Genomic DNA, 9554 nt, shown 5'->3' on the forward strand with positions numbered 1-9554 from the left:
CCACTACCGAAAGACTATATATGGACTGACCCAGGGCTCCAACTGCATATGTAGCAGAGAAAAGCCTTGTTGGGGCACCAGTGGAAGGGAAAGCCTTTGGTCTTGCCAAAGTTGGGCCCTCAGTGCAGGGGAATATGGGGGAGAGCAATAAGGGGGATGTATAGGGGGAATACTCGTATGGGGAGGGGTGGAGGGAAGGGGGTCTTATGGACAGGAAACTGGGAAGGAGAATAACTTTTGAAATGTAAGTAAAGAAATATATAATAAAAATTAAAAAAAATTCCTTCCTTAAATAGGAGAAACCATCAAAAAAAAAAAAAAAAAAAAAGGGAGGTATGACCTTGCTGGAGTAGGTGTAGTCTTGTTGGAGGAAGTGTGTCACTGTGGAGTGGACTTTGAGACCCTCCTACTAGCTGCCTGGATGTCAGTCTGTCCTGGCTGCAGTCAGATCAAGACACAGAACTCTTAGCTCCTTCTCCAACTCTGTGTCTACCTGCACGATGCCATGCTTCCTGCAATGATTTTAATGGACTGAACCTCTGAAACAGTAAGCTAGTTAAAATTAACGGTTATCCCATATAAGAGTTGCTTTGGTCATACTGTCTCTTCACAGTAATAAAACCCCTAACTAAGACAGTTCCCTATCGGAGTTCCAATTGTATAATGTGATAGATTATCTGCAAATATCATTCTTATTAATTTGGTCACTGTTACAAAACACTATAAAGTAGGTAGTTCAATATAGCAGAAATTGGGCTTGAGAGATGAGGGCTCAGAGTGATTACCACGTATTGCTTTTCTACAGGATCTGTGTTCAGTTTATAGCAACCAACTGTGGCTCCCAATTACTTGTAACTACAAGCTCTAGAGAATCCAATGTCCCCTTCTGGTTTCCGTGGGCACCTTCCTATATTTATACGTGAATAAAAATAATAGGTAATAGCTAAGGGTGTGTGTGAGTCCTGGTGCTAGTTGTAGGCACACATAGCTATGTCTGGCTTTTTACTGGGGGCCAGGAATTTCAATTCTGGTCTTCATGCTGGCAGAGCAAGCACTCTTATTGAATGAGCCATCTTCCCAACCCTTTGAATTATTTTTCTTGGTGTTTTCCCCCTTTTCTTTCAACTTTTTCCTTTGTAAATTTGCTACAACGTGACTATACACACATATATGTATTTGTTTATTTGCAAATATGGGTAAATTACCTAACGAAAGTCATATAAATAGTAACAGGATTTGACATGACATATAGACTGTTACTTGCTTTTCACTGTAATTCTCAAAGTTACATAAACATAAAAGGCATGGAACAATGCTAACAGAAAGCAGTTAAGTGCAAATTCCTAGTATGATGATGTGGGACCATCCCCCTTCCAGTAGTCTCTGCACTAAACTAATCCCATCTCCTCTGAGCTCTCTGCACATAGTCTTCATCAGGTAATAGCTGTTAGTGTACAGGCTTCCTATGCAATGGCCTTCACCTTAGTGGGCTGAAATGAATAAAGGGAAAGCACCCCATCCAGTATGCTTAAATCTTTGCAACTGAATAGGAATTCTCATTTTTGCTTATGCATTCCACTTAAGGGGAGCCAGCAGTGTTTGCATGCACTGGCGTATGAATAGGAAAGGAAAATAAACAATCGTGGAAACAGATTAATGAAAATGAAAGGAGCAGGAAGGATTCATGAGGAAGAGGGACCCCAAGGATAAATCTGAAAAGCCCTCTGTTGATATATTTTGTAAAAATAAAAAATAAAAAAAATCCTCAGCTACAGCAACTACACAACATTTTCTGGGGCACATGGAGCACGCACACCAGGAAGGAGGCAGCTTGGGAGGAGTTGGTTTTAAAAAGTACATGGAAAGGAATCCTGAATCCGCTCTGGACTGAGTGGAAATTCTGAACTGCCTTCTCAGCATTTCTTAGTACAGTATATGCTGTGCAAACATCTGTGAAACTGCTTCAAAACCTTCGGGTCTCATAAGGGTCATGATGAGCAAATGATCTTTGCCAAAATGCTTTATCTCCTGGGTTCCCCCCTATATTTCTGTTTATGATGCTGAAAGGTTTGTGGGCAGCATACCAGTCATTGGTGGCTATTTGCCAGAAAGAACTGTTGAGTCCCCCCAGGAATAGGCCTGCATCTAACCCCATGGCAGCGGTTAGCTCGTCTTTGCCATCTCCCAGGAATCCTCTGCACCTCTAGTCTGTCTGTGGTCTCCTGGTTTGCTAAAGGCAGCACTTTGGGCAGTGATTCATAAATCAACTCAAGGTAAGTAACTTTCAACAAGGTAGCATTAAATGTTATTTTACCTCAACTCCACATTTAATTTCCACTGTGGATTTTTCTGACTTTGGGAAATAACCAAAAAAAATTTTTTTCTTAGCAACTTTGGGGAGGGTACACACAGGAAAGGGCCCTCTAATGTCCACAACATTATATCTTCTTGTGGGACACAGGGACTCATTATGTAGCCCAGGTACACCTTGAGCTTCCCATCCTCTTCCTTTTGCCTCTCCAGTGCTAGCATTGAGGTATGCAGCACTGTGCCTGGCCTGGAAAAACAAAACAAAACAAAACAAAACAAAACAAAACACCTTTAAAGACCTACTAATAATTGACAGTCTATTTGGTGAGCTGTACACAATACAGATGTAGAATGGAAAGTAAATTTTCAGAATACAAAATGTCAAACTTTACATGGAAACATGCATTCTACCTGTATAAGACCCAGATCTTGGGTTTTGTCTTTGTTTACACTTTTTCATCCCATATAGGACTATAAATTTGATGGGGAAAATAAAGGATTTCTAATCTGGCCATATGCTGTAAAATTGTGGTTTTGCTGTGGTTTGAAGACACTGTCATGATTAAGCTGAGGCTACAGTAACCACAGAGCTAAAATCATGCCCCAGTTTTGTCCCCCCTTACCTCTGAAAGCTATATGTACACTGTCCTGGACTTAGCAACCAGAGCTCATAAGCAGACTTTTCACAGAAGCTGCTCTGCTGCTGCTTCCAATTTGAATACCCTTATCTTGTTCTGCTACGTCCTGCCAAAAAAAGAAGGAAGAATTTCTGGGAAGCAACTTTTTGTGGATACTGTTGTCTTTGGAGGAGACCAGACAAAAATCATCCTGGGAAGGGTACTTGGCTTCTGCTGAGAGAATATTCTTCATCTATATTGTTAAAGGAATGAATGTTATATGGAGGGCCCTTTTTAGCCTCCAAATATATAGTTGAACTTTTTCTATTATTGTTCATCTGATTTTATTATTGTTCTTTCTTCCGTGCCCCATTCCTGCCTTTCAAAAATACAGAAATATCATTGTTAGGACATTCTTTCTCAGGTATTGAACTACCTTCATAGCTAATCTCTTGTCCAGAATAGGGTAAACTATTGGGTAAACATATTTTATTATCCATTAAGTGGTGTTTATCCAAATTGTTGTTTAGGCATCACAATTACCTGTCTAGATATGTCCTATAAATTCAACTCCTGTTTAATTATTAAATTTATGTATCTAAAATTTAATTTTGGGTCATTTGTTGGAGCTTGAGAAACAGGTCAGTGGCTAGAGGTGCTTGTTATAGAAGTGTGAGGAATTTGGATCCTCAGAACCCACATCGGAAGCTAGCTGTGAGAGCTTGCACCTATAGTCCCAGCACTGAGAGGGAAAGACAGGAGAATTTTAGGGTTCATTGGACAGAAATCCAGTTCAGTTGTTGAGCCCAAGGTTCATGGAGGGAACCTATCTCAAAAATAAGGCAGAGAGTGGAAGAAGAAGACATCCAAAGGGCCTCCACATGTGCATACATAGAAACACACGCCAGCACATGCATGCACACACATGCACATACATTCATATACCCCCCAACACAATATAAGGCATCTCAGTGTTCAGTTTATGTACCCGAATATACATTACAGACTTTCACTGAGGGAAAAATATCAAACACAAGATTGATAAGACTAAAAGCAAATGTTCCCTCGTTTGTGAAATTACTCTGGAGACATTGAAGACCTCTTGTTTTTAGGTACTTTCTTTTCCGTTCTCATTAAAAGCTGAGGACTTTAGAGTACCTATTTTAAAGATTTTTTTAATCCCAGAAAAGAAAATAGTGAGGAGGAATATCCATATGTATAAAATGGACTGCTTATTCGTGCCATCAATACAAGCTAAGGCTTAGCAGTAATCACCGAGGTCTATGAGCAAGCGTTCTGGCCAGAGAGGCCGAGCATCCAGTACGAAGGGTGGGAGACTGCAGGGATGTCCAGGGCACGGACGTCTCTGTGTGTCAGGAGGACCTGTGTGTCTGGGGAAGCATTGACTAATACCCTTTCACTGGAGAACATTACTGCCTTTCTTTGCTCTTTTGCCCGAATTCTTGCAGTCTGGTTTTGCTTAAGCCTAGTATTTAAACAAAATGTTTATCCTGGAAAGGCTTTTCTGATGTGAAGCCAGTCGTGTCTGCAACCATGATCTTTTTGCAATTTATGTATCCTTCCCAGACTCATAGCTCTTCCCCATATGTTTCCCCTTCAAAGGTTGTGCACCAGAAGGACAGGAGAAAAAACTAACCCCACTGACAGTGTGGCACCCGCCCACCCCCTGGACACTCATCTCCTGAAGGGGCTCAGAGGCTTCTCATAATTAAAACATTTGGCATCTGAGACCAGACACATGGCAGAAAAATTCTACTATGAGATATGTGTTCTGTGCTTTATTGACAGTGACAGTGAACCTACACTTAATACAATTGTTCCCGCAATAGCTTTCATTTTCCTTCCTGCTCCTATTCCCTCTTTCCAGCCTCTCTTCTTCCTACTTCTAATAAGAGCCAGATTCAGCCTATCTGACTCCTGAATGTGAACAAAGCCACAGTTGTTTCTCTCTGTTATCATTTGGAAATGGAATCTTACTGTATTATACAGGTTTGTCTCAAAAATCCTAGGCCCAGGTGATGCTCCGGTCTTACCTCCCAAGTAAATGAGACCATTACTCAGTAGCTCTCTTCTAGAGACTGCCTAGGAATGGGGCAGTTGGCCTCCTATCTCAAAATGTTCTTCCTCAGTACCCCACATGAATAGGTAATCCTCCTAGAAGTCCTAGATTACTAAACAAAAACTCCAGGGATGGATGTGATATAGCCCCCCTTTGAGTTGTTCAGGGAGTTTAGGAGTCCAGGCAGCCTCCAAAACACCCAGGCTTTTGCCATCACTCCTGGTGGCCTACCAGAACTACATGGTGAGACTCTACTGCTGACAGTACTACGTTGGTTGAAGAGTGTAGAGAATCCAAGCTAGATTGGAACTGGGAGCTTCTTCGTTCCTTTCATAGTACTATTATTCATCTGAATGTGAGGCTTGGAGAATGCCAGCAAACAGTGTTCCTCCATGGTTTCTGCTTCCGTCTCTTGCCTTGAGTTTCTGCCTCTGCTTCCCACTGTGGAGGACTGTCCATTGTAAGCTGAAATGAACTCTTCCCAGTCTAAGATGTTCTTGCTCATGGTGTTTATCTCAGCAATGAAGGGTAAAGTGGGGCAACCATGGGTAGTGGAAGGGTCCACAACCATTTCTGAAGAACTCTTGCCAATTAATGATTGCTGGGAGAAGGTTTATTGTTTGCATCAGTGATGTATCTACCTGTGCTGGAGCTCACGCTCCACCCTCCAACTCATGTGCATTCAATTCCAGCTCAGGCTCAGTCAAGCAACCCTGATAAACTCAGTGGACCAAAAAAGGAGGACACAGAAGATGTCTGCAATTGGTAGCGACTTGCAAATAAAAAAAATCATTTTCTCTGAGAGTCTTACTGGGGAAACAACCCACTCTTAAGGATAAGCCTTATTATGATCAGCAGTAGAACCCAATGGCGTCATTGGAGGTTCCTTGTTCATAAAGTTAAATCAGAGTCATTTCAAAAACCATACAGGTCCTTTGAATATCAGATTCTTGAGTGTGTAAATGTATGTGTCTTTGTATCTATATGTGTTCCTTGTGCTATTTCTTTGACTCTGTGTGTGTGTGTGTGTGTGTGTGTGTGTGTTCTGTGATATTATGATCTGTTTGTTATTTGATCTATCTTATTTTTTAATTATTATTAGATGCCTATTTTCTAAGGAGAGATAAAAAAAGGTATGACTCTGGATGGGAAGGGAGGTTGGAAGGAATTGGAAGTACTATGGGAATGGAAGACCATAATCGGAATATACTTTTTTTTTCAATGTAATCGAATTAGAGTCTCTTTATTACAAACTCGGGCTTGGGCTCTCCTCCAGCCCAATCCTAACACAGCATGATGGGAAGGTGGAGCAGCCTCAAACCCTCAGCAGGACAAGGTATTATAGGAAATGGGAGTAAGTGAGGGGTGTCCACTCCTGCAAGTATCTAATAGAATAATTATAAGCCGACAGGTGGGTGCTCAAAACCAAGACCATATACAGTCACAAATGGGCTGAAAGCACATCTGAAACAATCAGACTAATCTTTGATTGAGTGTTTCTAGGAAGTAGCTAGGGAGTAAATCTGGGGTATGGGTCAAGGACAAGCCAAGGAGTCCTTCCTGGTACTTGGTGTAACTTGGGTTCAGCTGCAGGTCAAGTTCTCAGGCTTTTTTTTCTTCTTTACTTTTTTTCATCTTTATTAAATTGGGTATTTCTTATTTACATTTCAATTGTTATTCCCCTTCCCAGTTTCCTGGGCAACATCCCCCTAAGCACTCCCATTCCCCTTCTCTATGGGCGTTTCTGTCCCCGTCCTCCCCCATTACCGCCCTCCCCCCAACAATCACATTCCCTGGGGGTTCAGTCTTGGCAGGACCAAGGGCTTCCCCTTCTGCTGGTGCTCCTACTAGGCTATTCATTGCTACCTATTAGGTTGGAGCCCAGGGTCAGTCCATGTACAGTCTTTGGGTAGTGGCTTAGTCCCTGGAAGCTCTGGTTGGGTGGCATTGTTGTTCATATCAGGTCTCAAGCCCCTTCAAGCTCTTTCAGTCCTTTCTAAGATTCCTTCAACGGGTGTCCCGTTCTCAGTTCAGTGGTTTAATGATGGCATTCGCCTATGTATTTGCTGTATTCTGGCTGTGTCTCTCAGGAGAGATCTACATCTGGTTCCTGTCAGCCTGCACTTCTTTGCTTCATCCATCTTATCTAGTTTGGTGGCTGTGTATGTATGGGCCACATGTGGGGCAGGCTCCGAATATGTGCTCCTTCTGCCTATGTTCTAAACTTTGCCTCCCTATTCCATCCCAAGGGTATTCTTGTACCCCTTTTAAAGAAGGAGTGACACATTCACATTTTGGTCATCCTACCTGAGTCTAGGGTAATTTGAGCATTTGGGCTAATATCCACTTATCAATGAGTGCATACCATGTGTGTTTTTCTGTGATTGGGTTACCTCACTCAGAATGATATTTTCCAGTTCCCTCCACTTGCCTATGAATTTCATAAAGTCGTTGTTTTTGATAGCTGAGTAATATTCCATTGTGTAGATGTACCACATTTGCTGTATCCATTCCTCTGCTGAAGGGCATCTGGGTTCTTTCCAGCTTCTGGCTATTAGAAATAAGGCTGCTCAAACCACTGAATTGAGAATAGGACCCCCGTTGAAGGAATCAGAGAAAGAACTGGAAGATCTTGAAGGGGCTCGAGACCCCATATGTACAACAATGCCAAGCAACCAGAGCTTCCAGGGACTAAGCCACTACCTAAAGACTATACATGGACTGACCCTGGACTCTGACCTCATAGGTAGCAATGAATATCCTAGTAAGAGCACCAGTGGAAGGGGAAGCCCTGGGTCCTGCAAAGACTGAATCCCCAGTGAACTAGATTATTGGGGAGAGGGCAACAAGGGGGGAGGATGGGGAGGGGAACACCCATAAAGAAGGGGAGGGGGGAGGGGGATGTTTGCCTGGAAACCGGGAAAGGGAATAACACTCGAAATGTATATAAGAAATACTCAAGTTAATAAAAAAAAAAAGAAAGAAAGAAAGAAAGAAAGAAAGAAGTCTGCTATGAACATAGTGGAGTACGGGTCTTTGTTATATGTTGGGGCATCTTTTGTGTATACGCTCAAGAGAGGTATAGGTGGGTCCTCAGGTAGTTCAATGTCCAAGTTTTTGAGGCACCTCCAGACTGATTTCCAGAATGGTTTACCAGTCTGCAATCCCACCAACAATGGAGGAGTGTTCCTCTTTCTCCACATCTTGGCTAGCATTTGCTGTCACCTGAGTTTTTTATCTTAGCCATTCTGACTGGTGTGAGGTGAAATATCAGGGTTGTGTTGATTTGCATTTCCCTTATGACTAAAGATGTTGAACATTTCTTTAGGTGTTTATCAGCCATTCGGCATTCCTCAGCTGTGAATTCTCTGTTTAGCTCTGAACCCCATTTTTAAAAGGGTTATTTGTCTCCCTGCAGGCTAAATTCTTGAGTTCTTTGTATGTTTTGGATATAAGCCCTCTATCAATTGTAGGATTGGTAAAGATCTTTTCCCAATCTGTTGGTTGCCATTTTGTCCTAACAACAGTGTCCTTTGCCTTACAGAAGCTTTGCAGTTTTATGAGATCCCATTAGTCAATTCTTGATCTTAGAGCATAAGGCATTGGTGTTTTGTTCAGGAAATTTTCTTCAGTGCCCATGTGTTCAAGATTCTTCCCCACTTTTTCTTCTATAAGTTTGAGTGTATCTGGATTGATGTGGAGGTCCTTGATCCACTTGGACTTAAGCTTTGTACAGGGTGATAAGAATGGATCGATCTGCATTTTTCTACATGCTGACCTCCAGTTGAACCAGCACCATTTGCTGAAAATGCTATCTTTTTTCCATTTGATGGTTTTGGCTCCTTTGTAAAAAAACAAATAACCAAGGTGGGTGGGTTCATTTCTGGGTCTTCAATACTATTCCACTGGTCTAAATGTCTGTCTCTGTACCAATACCATGCAGTTTTTATCACTATTGCTCTGTAATACTGCTTGAGTTCAGGGATAGTGATTCCCCCGGAAGTCTTTTTATTGTTGAGGATAGTTTTAACTATCCTGGGTTGTTTGTTATTCCAGATGAATTTGCAAATTGTTCTGTCTAACTCTATGAAAAATTGGGTTGGAATTTTGATGGGGATTGCATTGAATCTGTAGATCGCTTTTGGTAAAATGGCCATTTTTGCTGTATTAATCCTGCCAATCCATGAGCATGGGAGATCTTTCAATCTTCTGAGATCTTCATCAATTTCTTTCTTCAGAGGCTTGAAGTTCTTATAATACAGATCTTTCACTTGCTTGGTTGTACCTTCATTTTCATTAAATTTGAAGAAGTCTTTAATTTCTTTCTTAATTCTTCCTTGACCAGGTTATCATTGAGTAGAGCATTGTTCAATTTCCATGTATATGTGGGCGTTTTTCCCTTATTGCTGTTGAAGACCAGCTTTAGCCCATAGTGGTTTGATAGGACGCATGGGATTATTTCTATCTTTCTGTATCTGTTAAGGCCTCTTTTATGACCGATTATATTGTCAGTTTTGGAGAAAGTACCATGAGGCAGTGAACAGAAG

The sequence above is a fragment of the Rattus rattus genome, chromosome 2, assembly GCF_011064425.1.
Source record: "Rattus rattus isolate New Zealand chromosome 2, Rrattus_CSIRO_v1, whole genome shotgun sequence".
Classification (NCBI taxonomy): Eukaryota; Metazoa; Chordata; class Mammalia; order Rodentia; family Muridae; genus Rattus; species Rattus rattus.